Here is a 20,593-nt window from a genome sequence, read left to right as displayed (position 1 = left end):
TAAGATCTACGTAAGGAAAACTGTAAGACTCTGATGAAAGAACTCCAAGAACCAAATAAATGAAAAGATAATTCCATGTTTGTGAATAGGAAAACTCAATATTGTCATGATGTTAGCTCTTCTCAACTTAATCTATAAATTCAACACAATCTCAACCAAAATCACAGCAAGTAATCTGGCAAGTATACCACAAACATTCCAAATTTTCCATGGGGAGGCAAAAGACCCTGAATAGCCAACATAACATTTAAAAAGAATAAACTCAGGAAAATGACACTACCAACCTTTAATTAAGATGATATAAATCTACAGTAATCAAGATACTATTTATTGGCAAAAGAACAGTAAACTAGATTAATAAAACAGTATACAGACCCCAGAAAAAGACCAACAAATACAGTCAACCAACCTTTGACAAGAGTAAAGGTTATACAATACAAATGGAGAAAACGAAGCTTGTCAACATTTGGTGCAAGAACAAATTAAAGTACAATTCAGGAAAGAAAACTGATAAATTTGACAACGTTAAATTTAAAACTTCTGCTTTGCATAAGACAGTGTCAAGAGAATAAGCAAAGCCAAAACTGGTAGAAAATATTTGTAAACAAATATCTGATATAGGACTGTATCTAAAATATACAAAGATTTCCTAAAACTCAACAGAAAAATAAACAATCCAATTAAAAATTGTGCAAAAGATCTGATCAGACAGCTCATAAAAGATACAAAGGTGGCATATAAGCATACAAAAAGATACTCAACATCACATAAAACAAGATACTAACACATTTATTAGAATAGCCAAAATATAGAACACTGACAATATCAAATGCTGATGAGAATGTAGAACTATAGGAACTCTCTTACACTGCTGGCAGGAATGCAAAATGGTACAGGCACCTGGAAGACAATTTGGCAGTTTCTTACAAAACTATACATACTCTTACCATACAATCCAGCAACTGAAAGTTATCCGAATGAACTGAAAACTTATGTTCACATAAAAACCTACACATGGATGTTTATAGCAGCTTTATTCATAACTGCTACAACTTGTAAGTAACCACCATGTCCTCAGCAAGTGAATACATAAAGGTATTATTCAACAGTAAAAAGAAATGAGTTATCAAGTCATGAAAAGATATGGAGGAAATTTAAATGCACATTACTGAGAGGAAAAAAGCCAACTGAAAACACTACATACTGTAATTCCAACTACATGGCATCTGGTAAAGACAAAACTATAGAGAACATTAAAAATATCAGTGGTTGTCAAGGGTTAAAGAAGGAGAAGAGATGAATAGGCTAAAGCACAGATTTTTAGGGCAGTGAAACTGTTGTTGTATGTGTATGACACTATAATAGTGGATTCATACCATTATACTTTTGTCAAAACTCACTAAGTACAAGAGCAAGAATGAACTAGGATTCATCCTAATGTAAACTATGGACTTTGGGTGAAAATGACATGTCGGCATAGGTTCACTGAATAGAAACAATGAACCACTGTTGCTAAGGACAAAGCTGTGTATGCATGAGGGAAGAAGGGGTTATATGTGATCTCTGCACTTTCAGCTCAATTTTGCTGTGAATCTAAATTGCTGTGAAAGGGAGGGAGGGAGGATGGACTGATAAACACAACATGAATGAATCTCAAATGCATTATACTTACTAAAAGAAGCCAAAATGAAAAGATTACATATTAGCTGATTCCATTTTTATGACATTCTGGAAGAAGCAGAACTACAAAGTGAGAAAAGACATCAGGGATTGTCAGGAACTTAGTTTGGAAAAGGAGCTGACCACACAGGGACATGACAGAAGTGTTAGGACTCCTACACTGTGATTCTGGTTGATGGTTACACAAACGTTCCATATGTCAAAACTCATGAAAGAGTAAATTTTACTGTTACCTCAATAAACCTGACAGAAACATTTGTTTTCTTTAACATCTCTGAGGATATTCTTTTTGCTAAGTTATTATTTATAGTATTGGGGATTTTTCAGTATAAATGAACTCTAAAGATTTTAGCCTTATGAATATAATGAATATAGTAATATTCTTCTTGCTTTAAAAATTAAGATTCAGAGTTTACCACACTTAACAGTTTTTACTTTGAAATCTATTACATTTTCTATATTCCTTATGGACTTGTTTTTTTAATATTACATAGTCTCCAAATTAAACAGGTGGTTTACATCCTCAGAGTACAGTTCTCAAAGTGTGGCCTCAGGATTAGTAACAACATCATCTGCCAATTTATTAGAACTACAAAATTCTCAGGCTCCAACCCTGACCTACTAAATTACAAACTCTCCATTTGGAGCCCAAAAATCTCCATTTTAAGAAGTTCTCCAGGTAATTTTAATACAGTTTAAAACAGTATCCACAACCCAGACCAATTAAATAAATTCTCTTGGGGTGGGATTCAGCCATCAGTATTTTTTAAACTCTCCAGATAATTCCAGTGTATAACCAAGATTGATTTTTATTCAGTAAGTCTTAGATAAGCATCAGAGATTTTTAACAAGCAGCTGTTGTTTCTAATGGCAGTTACCTAAGGACCTCTGGTTTAGAAAATAAGCATCCAATCACAAATACTGACAACCACCTATGACTGTGATAAACTTCATTTACATGAACTCTTTGAAATTAAACACAACCCAGACACTTTAAAATGTGGAGTTATGTAACTAAGAGGAATAGAAAATGAAGGGACCAAAACTTCCTCAGTTTGACTGCATTCCCTGGATGTGTATCTTGTTTAACAGAAGAGTTATAGCATATATTTATAGAAACTGAACTATATATGAAATGTTTAAATAAACATGGGGTAAATTTAGTGCAAGTAAGATATCTGCAGTCATGTATCTTTTATGATATACACATAACTATAGAAATAATCACTAGACATTTAGCACTAATACAAGTCTTGTTTGTTTCAATTTTTTTAAAAACATTTGAATTATAAATGATCATTGAGCCAAATGTCAACTTTTGCTATAAACAGCTTATCTTGGCATTACTCTTTGCAAACCTTAGAAACTAAGATAAATTTTTATTTGAAATTTTAATATTATAAGAGTCCACTTTTAAATCTTTTTTTAAAGAGAGAAGATGGGAAGGGCAGAGGGAAAGAGGAAGTCTTAAACAGGCTCCACACACTATGCAGAGTCTGATGTGGGACTCAATCTCACGACCCTGAGGTCATGACCTGAGCCAACAAGCCACTGAACTGAATGAGCCTCCCAGGTGCCCCTAAACTTTTTTTTTCTTTTTTCTACTTCCCTCTGGCTTTCCATTTTATGACCTTTAGGAGTGGACTATGTATGTATATATAACAAGCATCTTTACATATGTATCACTTGATAGCTTACAAATCACTTTCAGATACATTCTCTTAGCCCTATTAATACTCATCATTAATCAATTTAGAGAACAGGAAACTAAAGGAGCTACATGATTTGCTCAAAAATCAAATAAGCAACAAAGTCGAGGTTTAAGCCTAAACTCTCCTACCTCTCAATGCAATTTTATTAGATTAATTCCTAAAGACCAGTGATTGAGCCCTTACTTTAAGACTTATTCCTGGAATAGGGGATCCCTGGGTGGCTCAGCGGTTTGGCGCCTGCCTTCGGCCCAGGGCGTGATCCTGGAGACCCGGGATCGAGTCCCACATCGGGCTCCCTGCATGGAGCCTGCTTCTCCCTCTGTCTGTGTCTCTGCCTCTCTCTGTGTGTGTCTTTCATGAATAAATAAATAAAATTCTTTAAAAAAAAAAAAAAGACTTATTCCTGGAATAATAGTTGCAAAGTAATTCTTAAGGTAAACCCCTACTTCCTGAAGATATAATTTTCTCTTCTTGGAATACGTATATCATAAAATAGTAAATAACTTTGTGGAAAATACACTTTCCTCTTGTTATTGTAACCTACATAAAGCTTGGGAAATCACTACTTCAGGAAATATAGTCTTCTACAGAACTGGGGTTCTTTGTAAAAATCTGTTGGGACGCCTGGGTGGCTCAATGGTTGAGCGTCTGTCTGCCTTTGGCTCAAGGCGTGATCCCGGAGTCCTGGGATCAAGTCCCACATAGGACTCCCTGCAGGGAGTCTGCTTGTCCCTCTATCTGTGTCTCTGCTCTTTCTGTGTCTCTCATGAATAAATAAATAAAATCTTTAAAATAAATTAAAAATAAATAAATAAAAATCTGTTGTGAGGGATCATTTTAGAAGGTTTAAGAATAATAAATGCTAGCAAATATGTTGGTCCCATGGAGACTCAGGTAAAAAAAAATCTTCATTCCTAAGCTTCTGTATTTAACAATTTAATTATATGGGCTTTATTTAAGAATCAAGAAACTGTTTCCTATTTTGTTCACTTTAACATCTGAACAGAAGTGAACTACCTATTTTAGAAAATACTTTTGTGTACTTGTGCTTACAGTTTCCACAGCCTCTAGATTTGCTTATCAGTTGTCTTACTACAGAGATCAAACCACATAATTGCTCCTATTTAGAAAATTAGTCAATTGCATTTTCTCATCATACCTTGACTATATTGGTCTGATGCTCTTCAGTGTTTTTCAGTGTCCTTCATAACTATGTTCACATCCAACAAGACAAGAACTTTAATTCCTAAATGCTGTTGACTTGCCTCGTGACCATTTCCAAAATGCCATTTAGCCTTTCCTAATTTTATGAGTTTGCCATTTTTCACCCTATTTCCTGTGGCAGACAAAAAGTAGAAAGAAGGATATAAAAAGTTTTGTAAATCTGAACAAAGTTCACCAAACTTACTAAGTATACTAAATTAAATAAATATATCAGAATAGTTTTAGACCGAGCATGCTAAGTGTGGGCCATCTTTCACAGACCTAGGAATCAACAGACATCAAGTCTATCCCAACAATAGGAGACTTACTAAAAGATGAGCCATGGGATGAATTAAATCTTTGGCGTTGGAAGAGGTAGTTTATATAGGAGTTTCTTAAGTAACTCATTACTTAGTTTCAAAGTAGGTACCAAGTGGCAATTCAATTCAGTACCCATATTTTCTGTTAAGTCTATTCCTATACATAGGAGCAATTTTTTCTTCTTCAGTTAGCTTTCATTTAAAATAACCTACGATGCCCTGAATATATTTTGTTAATTAAGATCATTATGATGATTTCTTTCACTTTCACAAGATACAGGATTTTTATTATGAAAAGTCCCCATCATGGTTTACATCCATACTTTCACTGATAATATAAGCTATAATTTTCCTGAATAAAAAGATAAACGAAAATTTCCCAACATCTTCAGAAAAAGATAAAAGCTACCTTTCAAGCATTAAATCTGCACACACATACAAGAGTGGAGTTTAAAATACAAAAAAAAGGGGTTCCCTGGGTGGCTCAGCGGTTTAGCGTCTGCCTTTGGCCCAGGGCGCGATCCTGGAGTCCCGGGATCAAGTCCCACGTCGGGCTCCCGGCATGGAGCCTGCTTCTCCCTCCTCCTGTCTCTGCCTCTGCCTCTCTCTGTCTCTGTCTCTCTATCATAAATAAATAAATATATATATATATAAATAAATTTTTAAAAAAATAAAATACAAAAAAAAAAAGGAGGAGGAAAGTAAAAAATCTAGGCAGAGTGTTCAAAGAAGAATGGTGTGAGAAGTCTAGAACTCATGATTTTAAGTGGTAACAGCTGCAGTTCATGCCAAAACTGGCTTTCTAATGGTCACACAGTACCAGTTTTCTGTGAGCTAAACAATTTTATCATTGCACAACTACTTGATATTTTAAGGTCAACATGTCAAATTACATTCACAAGTTCTACTTTTGTCTTCAAAGGTTACAAAGCTCTCTTTTTTATTTCTTCAACATTTTATGTCAGAGTAAACTTATCCTTGAATTTGATTAAACTAATAAAGGAAGGTAACTGTCAACTGCAAAGAAAAGAAAGTTATGAGTGTCACTTAAAATACACTTAAAGTCTATTAAATAACTGGTATTTTCTTTTAAACAATGAGCTTTAGGAAGCTTTACAAATGGTTAAGTATGATGAAATATTTACAAATGGTCAAGTGTGACAAAACAGTAATATACTATTTTTTATCCATCAGATAAATTAAAGATTCATAATAGTGTTGGCAACACTCAAACTAAAGGTGGGAATATAAATTACAATCTTTTATGAGAGCATATTTGGCAGATCTAGGATTTTGACAGGAATATACTTGAGCAACACAAATCTACACCATAACTGTATATTGAAGGAATAGAAACTAGAAATAAACTAAATCTCCATGCTACACAATGCATGGACATGTCAGCCACGCATAATAGATCCATCTGATGGACTTATAATGCAATTGTTATATAAGAACAAAATCCATACACAGTAACATGAAAGATGCTCAAGATTTCAAAGTTAAAAGGTGTAGAAAAAGATGTATAGTATAAGCCTTTACTATACCTAGTCCACAAATTTGGTGGCTTAAAACAACAGAAATTTATTCTTCACAGTTCAGGAGGCAAGAAGTTCAAAATTAAGGTACAGCCAGTGCCCTGCTACCTCCAAAGGCTCTAGAGGAAAATCCTTCCTTGTCTCTTCCAGGTTTTGAGGGGCTCCCAAATGCTCCTTAGCTTCTGGCCTGCCTAATTTCAATCTCTGCTTCCATCTTCACAGCACCTTCTCCCCATGTCTACTGTCATACCATGACCCACTTCTCTGTGTCTTCTAAGGACAACTGTCACTGGATTTGATGCCCACCCTAACCCAAGATGACTTTATCTTCGAATCCTTAATTATATGTGCAGAGCCCCTTCTCCAAAAGTCACGTTCACAGGTTCCAGAAGTTAGGACTTAAACATATTCAAACCTACACGGCCCAGTTATATCTTGTTTTTAATTGTATGTATGTATAAATATACATTTCTAAGTAGCTAGAAAAATTAGTATGGAAGGATACAGACATGCCATTAACAGTAGTTACCTCTTCAGAAAAGAGGTAGATAATAATAATAAAGTGAGTAAAGTGAATCTCATATTCTATTTTATAGATCTCTGGAAAAAAAATAATGACCATCTACTTTTCCATTATCCTAGACAACCATTTCACCCATGGTGAAATTCTTGTCTTCAATCCTCCAACAAAGGGGATCCCTGGGTGGCTCAGCGGTTTAGCGTCTGCCTTTGGCCCAGGGCGCGATCCTGGAGTCCCGGATCAAGTCCCACGTCGGGCTCCCGGCATGGAGCCTGCTTCTCCCTCCTCCTGTGTCTCTGCCCACCCCACCCCCATCATAAATAAATAAATAAATAAATAAACCTTTAAAAAATAAAACTGTTATGACATACAATATTAGTCATGTGCATAACATATCACTGGAAACATTAAAAAAAAACTACTTACCTGTGATGATAGGCTGACATGCAATTTCTCCAATTACAAGACAGAAACATATTGTACAGTAATGTAATTCTTTGAAAGAAAGTTTTACAACAGTAGGGAAAGTAACACATTATTAATCTGATATTAAATATCACTAACCTTATACCTATGAAGCACAGACTATCCCTTTCTATACAAGTCTTGCACACAACGTTCTACACAATGAATACCAAGGCAATAAGGATGACACAAAAGCATCTCACACAGTTCCTGCCATCCACTTTCAATGGTCTAGTCTTTCCAGACTTTCATGCTCTTTCAGGATTCTCTTCCACAGTATTAATGATCCATTCTATAAAATGCTGTGAATAATGAGCTTTAAAGGTTCTTATGACTCTCTGATCTAGAGGATGAATTAGAGATGTGTTTGAGGACAAGTAAATCATTCCAATGCCATTGGTGTTCAAGTCATGGCATTCTGGGGTGGCCACAGGCATTGTCCAATATTAAAAGAACTTTAAAAGGCAGTCCCTTACTGGCAAAGGTATATCCTGACTTCAAAAACAAAGCATCAATGAAACCAATCCAGACAAAGGATTCTCACTATCCATACCTTTTCTTTTTTTTTTTTTTTTTTAAGATTTTATTTATGAAAGACACAGAGAGAGAAGCAGAGAGAGAAAGGCAGAGATGTAGGCAGAGGGAGAAGCAGGCTCCAGGCAGGAAGCGTAATGTGGGACTCAATCCTGAGACTGAGGGATCACGCCCTGAGCAAGGGATAGGTGCTCAACCACTGAGCCACCCAGGCATCCCCTATCCATACCTCTTGTTGTACAACCAAGACTGGCAGCTGATAGCTCTTTCCCCTTCAAGGGTTCACAGGTAAGGACAGTCTTGAGATCAGTTAAGTTAGCCTATCCCCTCCTGCCTTAAATCCTGGTGCTTGTTGCTTTCCTTACTAATAAATGTCCCTTGCAGCTTCCACCACCCCTCCCTGGAGAATAAGGCATTACTGTTTGTATTAAAAATCTGTTCAAGCAGTTTTCTTTCTCCTCAATGATTTTTTTTAATGCATCTGGGAATTCATCTGCTGTCTCTTGGTCAACAGAAGCTGCTTCTCCTATTCTCTTGACATTTCTTAAGGCAACCCATTTTCTTAAATTATCAAACCATCTTTTGCTGGCACATTAAATTCTCCAACTTCAGATCCTTTACATTCCTTTTGTTTAAAGATGTTATATAATTACTTCACTTTTTCTCAAGTCATATTAGAATCTATATAGATGAATCATTTTTACAATAATAAGGCATAAAACTGCATTTTCAATACAAAATATTTTGCAAAAAGTGCAAGATTTTCACACCTGCTGGTGTAAGTACAGCAACAACTTCTGTAAGTTTCCTTTTTACTTCTTTTATTAAACAATGGCCTTTATGCTAGAATCATTTATATTGAAATGGTGGGGAACTCGATGCAGACTTCAATCTACAATATATATCAAGCAATTCAAATACTTTTTGTAATATAATAACTCTTCTCTGCTGCTTGGGACCACTTCCAACATCACGAGTGGCACTTTGAATGGGTCCCATGGTGTTATTCAAAGTTTACGGTGTTGCACTGAACACGACAAAAAAACACACGAGAACAGCAAGAGATCACTATTTTTACTACAATATGCAATTTACAGGAAAGATGATCTGCTCACGTAGAGATGATTAATGTCACCTAGTGTTTTAAGTAAATACTCACAACACTTGTGCTCACTACAATAGCAACATGAGGTCATTACGAAATTATTACAATAGAACCGTTATGTACCAGTTAATTTTATGCAGTTATCACTTAATACTGCATTTTTATGTTTGTTTACATTTCTCTTGACTGCAATTGGCACCAACTATGGTCTGTATTTGTGTCCATAAGTTTTGACAAATTTTAACTTTTTATCATAGATTCGTGCATATTTTATGGTAGCAAAAGAAAAAATAGATGAGTATCTACATACACTTTATGCATTCATGACATACCTCACATTTTCTTAACTTTTTCAGTAATTCTAGGCTACATGGTTCAGAAGCAAGCTTTTTTTTTAATTTTCTAATATCCGTATTGGAAAAAAAAATCAGCATATAAGTGGATCTATGCAGTTCAAACCTATGTTGTTCAAAGGTGAACTACGTAAAAAACCTTACCAAAAAAGAAGCGCTACTTCAATGAAAACTTCAGTACCTAATATCTCATCATAGGAAAAAAGTCCTACACAATAAGTAGTTCTTCATTCTACTTTTTCAGGCAAGTCCTAAAAGTCATTATATGTCATTATCAAAAGCAGCTCAGTAAAATAAAAAAGCTGGAAAGACCTGAACTTATTTTCCTACCTCTGTGACTTAACACCTAGTATGGTGTTCACATCCCCTTCCCCCACCAAATTAATACACTTAACCTCCCTGAGCATCAACTTTTTCAAATGAAAAGCGAAAATACCTACCTCACAGGAATGGTATGAGGATAAAAACAGATCTAATGCATCTTTTGGTATTCTAAGAATACAGCAGTAGCTCAATAGAAAGTAGCTACCATCGTTTTACAAATCCATTCTTTTTTTAACCCTTTGAAACTTCAAATGCAGTATATTAATTAACATCATAAAAAATGAAGATCTATTTCTTTGCCCTCAATTTTACTACACGAGTTAGGTTTTATGGATTCAAATGTAATATGGCTATTCTTTTACATTAATTTAAAATAAAATTCATTGGGCACCTGGGTTGCTCACAGTGGTTGAGCATCTGACTTTGGCACGGGTCATGTTCCCAGGGTCCTGGGATCAAGTGCCGCAATCGGACTCCTAGCAGGGAGCCTGCTTCTCCCTCTGTCTATGTCTCTACCTCTCTCTCTGTGTCTCTCATGAATAAATAAAATCTTTAAAATAAATTTAAAAAACAAAATAAAATAAAAATCACTAATAGTTAAAATTATTTCCAACAAATATTGGCCAATATTAAATATTAAATCAGCAAATATAACTTTGTAACTTCAGTTATATGATCACTCAAAATAAAACTTAAAATTCACTTCAAGGGATCCCTGGGTGGCGCAGCGGTTTGGCGCCTGCCTTTGGCCCAGGGCGCGATCCTGGAGACCCGGGATCGAATCCCACGTCGGGCTCCCGGTGCGTGGAGCCTGCTTCTCCCTCTGCCTGTGTCTCTGCCTCTCTCTCTCTCTGTGACTATCATAAATAAATAAAAAAATTAAAAAAAATAAAAATAAAAATAAAAAAATAAAATAAAATTCACTTCAATTATTCAGGCTCATTCACAGGCTTTCGCCAGCAAATTGTTTAAATAAAATGTCAATATACTTGACCCTTGAACAACATGGGGGTCAGGGCTCTGACTTGTACAAATAACCACATATAACTCTGACTCCCTAAAACTTGAACTACTAACAGCCTACTATTGACCAGATGCCTCACCAACAACATAAACAGTCAACGAATACATTTTTGTTGTATTATTACCTAGTGTATTCTTACAATTAAAGTAAGCCAGAAAAAAAGAAAATACTAAGAGAATCATACTTTAAAAGTAATAGTTAATACATTTACAGTACTGTCTTTATAAAAAAAAAATCCACATAAGTGGACTGCACAGTTCAAATTCCTATTGCTCAAGAGTGAACTGCATATAAAAGTAAAAGTTAAGATGACATCACAGAAGATGGCAGAGAAAGAATCTCTAAGAATCAGTCCCACCACTGAAACAATATTGAGCTGGCAAGAACTATGAGAATCAATTATTTTAGAACTCTGGAGTCTAGTCAAACAATTGCCCTAACACAAGAGCGCTTAATGAACAAAGAGGCTAGTAAATTTTGATGAATTTCTATACTTTGTGTAGTAGCCACCATTCCCCCCAACCAGCAGAGAGACAAACACGTATAGGTATGGCAGTTTACATTCCTGGTGAAGCTTACTCGTGCTAGGGTGGACAAAAGGGGCTTCATGTCTTCCAAAAAATGGGGTTAAGTGTATCTGCCTGGTAAATAACTGTGGGACTACCACAGAGGCCAGCCACTATTTCAATTCCATTGGCTAAAGTGGCTTCCTGGACAACATCTGTTAAAGAAATTTAAGACTTTTTTTCCCTTTCTTTTCTAGATCCAAGCACTCAAGGAACTATCAGGTCACTGCCTGACCACAAAGATAATAAAACAGAGGTTTCAGTAACACATACAAACAGTAAAGTGGCAGTAGTTCTTACCAGTAAACACTATACATGTAAAAGGCTTAAACTCATCAGTTAAGACAAAGATTGGCAAAACTGATTTAAAATATGATCTTCTAATATGCTCCTTATAAGGGACTTACCACAGACCCAAAGACACAAATAGCTTGAAAACTTTTAAAAATGAAAAAGAGGGATCCCTGGGTGGCACAGCGGTTTGGCGCCTGCCTTTGGCCCAGGGCACGATCCTGGAGACCCGGGATCGAATCCCACGTCAGGCTCCCGGTGCATGGAGCCTGCTTCTCCCTCTGCCTGTGTCTCTGCCTCTCTCTCTCTCTCCGTGTGACTATCATGAATAAATAAATTTAAAAAAAAATAATAAAAATGAAAAAGATCTTTCATGCAACTAGTAACCAAAAGAGAACTGGTATGTTGATATCAATAGCAAACAAAATACATTTCAAGCTAAAAATTGTTATAAAAAACAGACACTGGATATTGATAAAAGGATTAATTAGACAAGAAAATAACAATTATAAGCAAGCGAAAAGCCCCAAAATACAAACGCAAACAAGGAGAACTGAAAGAAGAAAAAGATAGTTGGATAATGATACTTGGAGATTCAAAAGGCACACTCTCAGCAATGGCTGGAACATCTAGAAGACCAGTAAGGAAAGCAAGGACCTGAACAATACTATAAGTTAACTAGATATAACAGACATGTACACAACATCCCACCCGAAAGGAGAATATACACTCTTCTCAAGAATACATTCTCAAAGATTAACTATATGTTAGGCAACAAAATAATCCTAAATAAATTTATATTCACTGAAACCTACAAAGTATTTTCTCCAACCACAATGGAATGAAACTAGAAATAACAGAAGAAAACCTGGAAAATTAGCAACATGAATCCACTCTTTTTTTAAAAAATATTTGTGTGAGAGAGAGCACACATGCACATGCATGAGCAGGATGGAGGGACAGAGAGAGAGAAGCAGACTCCTTGGCTGAGCAGGGAGCCCAATGTGGGACTCAATCCCAGGGGATCATGACCCGAACCAAAGGCAGAGGCTTAACTGACTGAGCCACCCAGGTGGCTATTAATCTACTTTTAAATAAAAAATAGTTCAAAGAATAAATCTCAAGGAAAATTAGAAAACAAGTTGAAGCTAATGAAAATGAAAATACAAATGTTACCAAAACATTAGGATATAACAAAAACAATGCATTAAAAGTAATTTATAGCTGTAATTGCCTATATTAAAAATGAAGAATTACCTCAAATTGATAGCCTAACTTTATACCTAAAGTAAGTACAGAAAAGAGCAAACTAAGCCCAAAGCCAGCATCAAGAAGGAAATAATAAAAACTAGAGCACAGATTAATAGAAAATAGAAAAATACAATGAAACTAAAAATTAGCCTTTAGTTAATAAAAAAATAAACAAAATGCAAATAAAATCAGAAATGAAAGTAAAGACATTAGTCCCCCCAACCCCCACACCCTTATTGCTTTCTGCTGTTTCAATTACCTGTGGTCAACCATGGTCCAAAAAAGCAGGTGATCCTCCTTCTGACTTATCAGAAGATAAATCGTAGCCTAATGCTACGTCACAATAACTGTCATTCACCTCACCTTGTCTCATCACTTAGGCATTTTATCATCTCATCATATAGGCATTTTATCATCTTATCGCATAGGTATTTTATCATCTCATATCATTACAAGAAAAAGGTGAGCATAGTACAATAATATATTTTTAGAGACCACATTCTCATACCTTTCATTAGAGTAGATGGTTATAATTGTCCTATTGTACATTTATCATTATTGATCTCTTACTGTGCCTAGTTTATAAACTAGGTATATCACAGCTGTGTATGTATGAGAAAAAACATATTATATGTAGGGTTGACTATAAACTATAATTTCAGGCAGTCACTGGGAGTCCAAGAATGTATTCCCATGGATAAAAAGAAGGACTACTGTACTATCAGTCTCTCATATGGGTATTAAGTCTCTCATATGGATATTAAATTATACAGTTTATAAAAAACTGTAAGAGAATAACACTATGAATGATTATACACTTACAAATTAGATAATCTAAATGAAAAGGACAAATGTGTAAAAACACTGAAATTACCAAAATGATCTCAAGAAGAAAAAAAACCTCAACATGCCTGTAACAGGAAAATCAATAATCAAAAACTTCCAAAGAAAAGCTCAGGTCTAGATGGCTACATTGGTGAATTCTACCAAATATTTTAAAAAGAACATTGGAGGTGGTTCAAGATGCAGCGTGAGAAGATCTTAAATCACCTCCTCCCACAGGTACAAAAAAAATCTACAGCTACATATAAAATTACCTCTGAAAAAGATCTGAAAACTAGCTGAACAGCTCCTCTACAACAAAGGATAAAAGGGCTATGACAAGACCTGAAGGATAGGCATAGTCTCCTCTACAATCCTACCCTGAGCATGACAAAATACAATCAGGAAGGATCCTACAAAGAGAGTTTCTCTCTGAGAAGTGAAGGACTTGTGATCCACAACAGGCACCTCAACTCTAGGGATCTTCACCAGAGATAAGCCCCTAAAATGCCAAGCTTTGAAAACCAATGGGGCTTATATCCAAGAGGACCAGAAGGGCTATAGGGAACAGAGACTTCACTATTAAAGGGCTCACACAAGGATTCATTTGCCCTGGGGGCGAGCATAAAAAGCGGTTTGAAAAAGCTCCTGAATCATAACTGAAGATTCATTTGCTAATATTAAGGCATCTGCCAAAGGAAAAGGAGACTGTTAGAACTCCCTTGACGGACAGAGGCACTGACAGGCATCATTTTTGCATAGTCCTCATACATTGCTAGCACCAGTGCTAGCAGGAGTCATATTTACACTCTCCCTCTAACCTGGTAACATTTCTAAGTGCGCCCTGCTCCCACAAAACCCTCACTACCCTGCCAAAGCCAGTGGCTGTACAAAGCTCACACAGGGTATGCTCTTTAATGGCTTGCCCTAATGGCCAGGGAGAATTGTGCTTCAGGCCTCAGTGGGTCTGAAACAGAAACACAGATCTTGGCACTTTACCAACCACAGAGCACTGCACAGACAACAGAAGAAAACACATCCCCAATCTTCCTGTGCAGAGATCTACTTCCTTATACTGAAGCTTCAGCTAAAGAGCATGACTCAGAATTTCCCCTCACAAGGAGGCTATAAATGTGCTCTCAGGGAACACAGACCAGTGGACACCATCTCTGCATTCTCCCCTGGCCTTTCTACACCTTGCCAGTACTTCCCACAAGAGCTCACATTCTCCAGGAGCCCTGATTTTTACAACTGTCAACCAAGAGGACACATACAGACTCCCTGGTCTGGAGTCCAGCATGACAAATGCCATCCCACTGGACTGTATATATCTCCGATAAATTAAAAGCTGCTGCCTGCCTACAGGTCTAGTTTCTAATTAGCCTGAAACTAGAGGCAGAATGAGATCCCTCCCTCTGGAATACTCGCAGATGTTGGCACTTGCTCAACAACTGGACCTATGAAGAATAAATCAGGCAGCTTAGACAATTACAAAGACTAAAGAAAGCCAAGAGCTAGGGCAAGTTTGTTTAAAGGATAAGATTCATCTCCTACACAAGGCCACTCCTTCAGGACTGTGAGAGATAGCTGTTTTGCTTAATACCCAGACACAAACACAGAGAGTCAGACAACAGAAAGAGGAGGAATATGTTCCCAACAAAAGAACAAGATAAAACCCCAGAGAAAAACACTAATGAAATGGAGATACATAGTTTACCTGATTAAGAGTCCCAAGTAATGGTTATTATGATGCTCAGTGAACTCAGGAAAAGAATCAGTGAAAACAGCAAAAACTTCAGCAACAGACAGAGAACATAAGGAAGTACCAAAGTCCCAAATCTGAAGAATACAATAACCAAACTGAAAACTACAGTAGAGAAGTTCAACAGTAGACTAGATGAAGCATAAGAAACAATGAGCAATCAGGAAGTCAGGGCAATGTTAACACACCAAAACAGAGGGGAGAAAAAAAAAAAGAATTTTAAAAAGTGAAGTTAGCTTAAGGTACTTCAGGACAACATTAGGCAGAATAACATTTCACATTATAAGGATTCCATAAAGAAAAGAGAGAAAAGGGCAGAACACTTACTTTAAGAAATAGCTAAAAACTTCCCTAACGTGTGGAAGGAAACAAATACCCAAATCCAGGAAGCCCAGAGTTTCAAAGAAGATAAACCTGAAGAGACCCACAACACAATACATACAATTAAAATGTCAAGACTTAAATATGGAGAGAATTTCAAAGAAGCAAAAACAAAAACTTCTTATATACAAGGAACCCCCCCCCCCCCAATAAGACTATTAACACATTTCTCAGCAGAATCTTAGCATACCAAAAGGGAGATGCATAATGTATTCAAAGCACTGATGGGAGAAAAAACTTCCAAGAATATTTTCCCAGCAAAGTTACCATTCAGAATTGAAGGAGAAGGGGTTTCTGGCTTGCTCAGTCAGAGAGCAAGTGGCTCCTGATCTCAGGGTTGTTAAGTTCAAGCCCCACACTGGGTAAGGAAATTATTTAACAATATAAAATATTTTTTTAAAGTACTTTCAGAATGAGATAAAAGGCTGTCCAGATAAACAAAAATCAAAGAGTTCATCACAACTAAACCAGCTAGCCATACAAGAAATGTTAAAGGCACTTCAAGTTGGAAAAAACATTATAAGAAAAAGACAGATGAGAGGCACCTGGGTGGTTCACTGGGTTAAGCATCTGCCTTTGGCTCAGATCATGATCTCAGGGTCCTGGAATCTAACCCCACCATCGGGCTCCCTGCTCAGCAGATAGTCTGCTTCTTCCTGCCCTTCCCTACCACTCACACACTCTATCTTTCCCAAATAAACAAAATCTTAAGAAAAAAGAAAAAAGACATATAATAGTAAAGAATCTCACTGATGGGGATCCCTGGGTGGCGCAGCGGTTTGGTGCCTGCCTTTGGCCCAGGGCACGATCCTGGAGACCCGGGATCGAATCCCACGTCGGGCTCCTGGTGCATGGAGCCTGCTTCTCCCTCTGCCTGTGTCTCTGCCTCTCTCTCTCTCTCTCTCTCTCTGTGACTATCATAAATAAAAAAATAAAAAAGAAAAAAGAATCTCACTGATGAAGGTAAGATAAGGTAGTGGATTAATCACTTATAAAACTAGTATACAGATTAAAAAGCAGAAGTAGTAAAAATAACAATAGTTAATTAGGATAGACACAAAATTTAAAACTACAAAATGTTACATTAAAAACAAAGTGTGGGGAAGAGGAGTAAATAAATGAGCTTTAGAATGCAAACTTTACTTACTATCATTACATTGAAAGTAGAATGTTAAATTGCTGTCCTTAAGTAGAAAGTCATCAAATCAAGAGGGAAGAAAACACAGGAAGAAAAAAATAGGAACTACAAAACAGAGAGAAACAACAAAATGGCAAATACACACCCACTAATAATTAAAGGTAAAAGAACTAAATACTTTAAAAGACACAGAATGCCTGAATAGATTTAAAACAACAAGACCCAGGGTGCCTGGGTAGCTCAGTTGGTTAAGCATTTGAATCTTGATTTCAGCTCAGGTCATGATCTCAGAATCATGGGATTGAGCCCTGCATCAGGCTCCATGCTCAGCAAAAAGTAGGCTTCTCCCTCTCTCTCTGCCCCTCTTTCCGCCTCCACTCATGCTCTCCTATCACTCATGCTTGCCCTCTCAAATAAAATCTTTAAAATATATATAAATAAATAAATGGAAATATTGATAGCAATGCAGTAATAGTGGGGGACTTTAATGCCCCATGTACATCAATGGATAGATCATCCAGTCAAAAAAATCAGAAGGAAACAATGGCACAAAAATTTGTTAATAAACACGTGTAGAAAAGTTTTTTCAAGTGCACATGGAACACTATCCAATACAAATCATGTTAGACTACAAATTAACTGTCAATAAATTTAAGAAGACTGAAATGACATCAAGCATCTTTTCCTATCTCAATGATATAAAACTAGAAATCAACTGCAAGAAAAAAATACAAGAAAAATCACAGATACGTGCAGACTAAACAACAGGCTACTTGAACAGCCAATGGATCAACAAAGAAATCAAGGGAGAAATTAAAAACACCTTGAAACAAATGAAAACCAAATAACATACCAAATCTATGGAATGCAGCAGATGCTATCCTAAGAGGGAAGTTTATAGCAATACAGGCGTACCTCAAAAACAAGAAAAATTTCAAACAATCTAACTTTAAAGTAATCAGAAAATCAGGGGTGCCTGGGTGGCTCAGTAAGTTGAACGACTGCCTTCAGTTCAGGTCATAGTCCCATGGTTCTGGGACCGGGGGCTCCCCATTTGGCTCTCTGCTCAACAGGGGGTATGCTTCCCCCTCTCCCTTTGCCCCTCTCCCCCTAACTCTCTGCATGTACTCTCTGCTCTACTAAATAAAATCTTAAAAAAAAAAAAAAAATCAAGTGAAGCCCAATGTTAGTGGAAAGAATGAAATTATAAAGATCAGAGCAGAAATAAATGAAATGGAGACTTAAAAAAAGATAAATGAAACTAAGAGCTGATTCTCTGAAAACATAAAATTCACAAAACTTTAGCAGACTTACCAACCAAAAAAAAAAAAAGAGAGTTCAAATAAAATCAGAAATGAAAAAAAAAAAAAAAAAGAAATGAAAGAGGAGTTACAACTGATACCAAAGAAATAAAAAGGTAAGAGACTACTGTGAACAATTATACACCAACAAACTGGACACCCTAGAAGAAATGCATAAATTCCTAGAAACAAAATCTTCCAAGACTGAATCATGAAGAAAATGTGAATGGACCAATTTTGGGTAAGGAGATTGGATCAGTAATCAAAAACCTCCTAACAAACCAAACTCCAGAGCCAGACAACTTCACTGGTAAATTCTACAAAACATTCAAAGATTTAATATCTATCCTTCTAACACATTTCCCAAAAATTGAAAAGGAGGAACTATCTCCAAACTAATTTTACTAGGCCAGCATTACCTTAATACCAAAACCAGACAAGAAACCACATTAAAAAAAAAAAAAAAAGAAAGAAAAGAAAAGAAGAAAAGAAAATTACCAGCCGATGTCTCTGATGAATATAGATGAATCAATAATACACTATGATTAAGTGGGTGGGATTTTAGTCCAGGGATGCAAAGACGGTTCAACATTCCCAAATCAATGAGAGATACCATATTAGCAAAATAAAGGATAAAAATCTTATGATCATCTCAACAGATTCAGATAAATAGTTGACAAATTCAAAATCCGTTCATAAGAACTTTTAACTTTTACGTTAGAAGTATGTACAGAGAAAATACATTTCAACATGATAAATGACATATATGACAAGCCCATAGCCAATATCGTAACAGCAAAAAGCTGAAAATCTTTAAGATTAGGAACACATGGTGCCTGGAGGGTTCAGTTGGTTGAGTCTGACTCTTGATTCTGGCTCAAGTCATGATCTCAGGGTCATGAGATGGAGCCCCATGTTAAGCTCCGTACTTGGCAGGAAGTCTGCTTGAGAGTCTCTCTCTCTCTCTCTCTCTCTCTTCCCCCACCACCCACCCCTACTCGAGCTCTCACTCTCACACTAAAATAAATAAATAGGGGATCCCTGGGTGGCTCAGCGGTTTAGCGCCTGCCTTCAGCCCAGGGCATGATCCTAGAGACCCAGGATTGAGTCCATCATCAGGCTCCCTGCGTGGAGCCTGCTTCTCCCTCTGCCTGTGTCTCTGCCTCTCCATCTGTGTCTCTCATGGATGAATATATAAAATCTTTAAAAATAATAAATAAATAAACCAACCAACCAACCAACCAACCAACCTTAAAAAACATGTGCATCACTGGGCAGCTCTAGTGGCGCAACCCTGGAGACCCTGGATCGAGTCCCACGTCAGGCTCCCTGCGTGGAGCCTGCTTCTCCCTCTGCCTCTCTCTCTCTCTCTCTCTGTGTATGTGTGTCTCTCATGAATAAATAAATAAAATCTTAAGAAAAAAAAGAATGTGCATCAACATTAGTACTGGAAGTCCTGGTCAGAGCAATTACACATGAGAAAGACATAAAGGTCATCCAAATTGGAAAAGAAAAAGTAAAACTGTAACTATTTGTAGATACTTCATATATAGAAAACCCTAAGGATTCCACCCATAAAACTGTTAAAATTAATAAATGAATTCAATAACATTGCAGAGTACACATGTTGCATTTTTATACACCAATAAACTACCAGAAAGAGAAACTGAGGAAAAACTTCCATTTACTATTATATCAAAAAGAATAAAATAATATAGGAATAAATTTAACTGAAGAGATGAAAAGCACGTACACTGTAAACTCTTAAGAAGTTGATGAATGAAACTAAAGAAAACACAAATAAATGGAAAGATGATCCATGCTCATGCACTGCAAGAATACTGTTAAAATGACCACACTACTCAAAGCAATCTACATATTCAATACATCCCCATCAAAATTCCAGTGACATTTTTCACAACAGAATAAAAAATCCTAAAATTTGTATGGAATCACAAAGACACTAAATTGCCAAAGCAATCTTGAAAAAGAAGAACAAAGCTAGAGGCATCACATTCCCTCAATTCAAACTATATTACAAAGCTACAGTAATCAAAATAGCAAGATATTCATATAAAAATAGACACACAGAACAATGGAACAGAATAGAAAGCCCAGAAATCAATCCATACATATATGGTCGATTAATTTATAACAAAGTAGACAAGAATATACAATGGGGAAAGTACAAATCTCTTTAATAAATGCAGCTGAAAAAACTAGACAGCCACTTGCAAAAAGAATGCAACTGGACTACCACCTTACAAACAAAAATCAACTCACATTGATTAAAGATCAGAATG

The 20,593-nt window shown here is 36.3% G+C and overlaps 1 protein-coding gene across 8 annotated transcripts in view; it reads right to left on the bottom strand.

Annotated features, from left to right (window-relative positions):
• The window catches only part of STAG1 (STAG1 cohesin complex component), a 395,351-nt gene that overhangs the window by 341,029 nt on the left and 33,729 nt on the right, over nucleotides 1-20,593 (bottom strand). The window contains exon 1 of one of the 8 annotated variants that reach the window (XM_077865020.1): nucleotides 16,602-16,755. The exons of 5 other annotated variants lie outside the window; for them this stretch is intronic. The gene's annotated coding sequence lies outside the window, so the exon portion shown is untranslated. Of the gene's footprint in view, nucleotides 1-4,551; nucleotides 4,729-15,425; nucleotides 15,573-16,601; nucleotides 16,756-20,593 lie in introns of those variants that run through there. 2 more of the 8 variants (XM_077865023.1, XM_077865022.1) reach the window with 2 other exon arrangements.

Source organism: Canis aureus, chromosome 22 (genome assembly GCF_053574225.1).
Source record: "Canis aureus isolate CA01 chromosome 22, VMU_Caureus_v.1.0, whole genome shotgun sequence".
NCBI lineage: Eukaryota > Metazoa > Chordata > Mammalia > Carnivora > Canidae > Canis > Canis aureus.
Note: the sequence above shows the minus strand (reverse complement) of the source record. Positions and strands in the feature narration are given on the sequence as shown.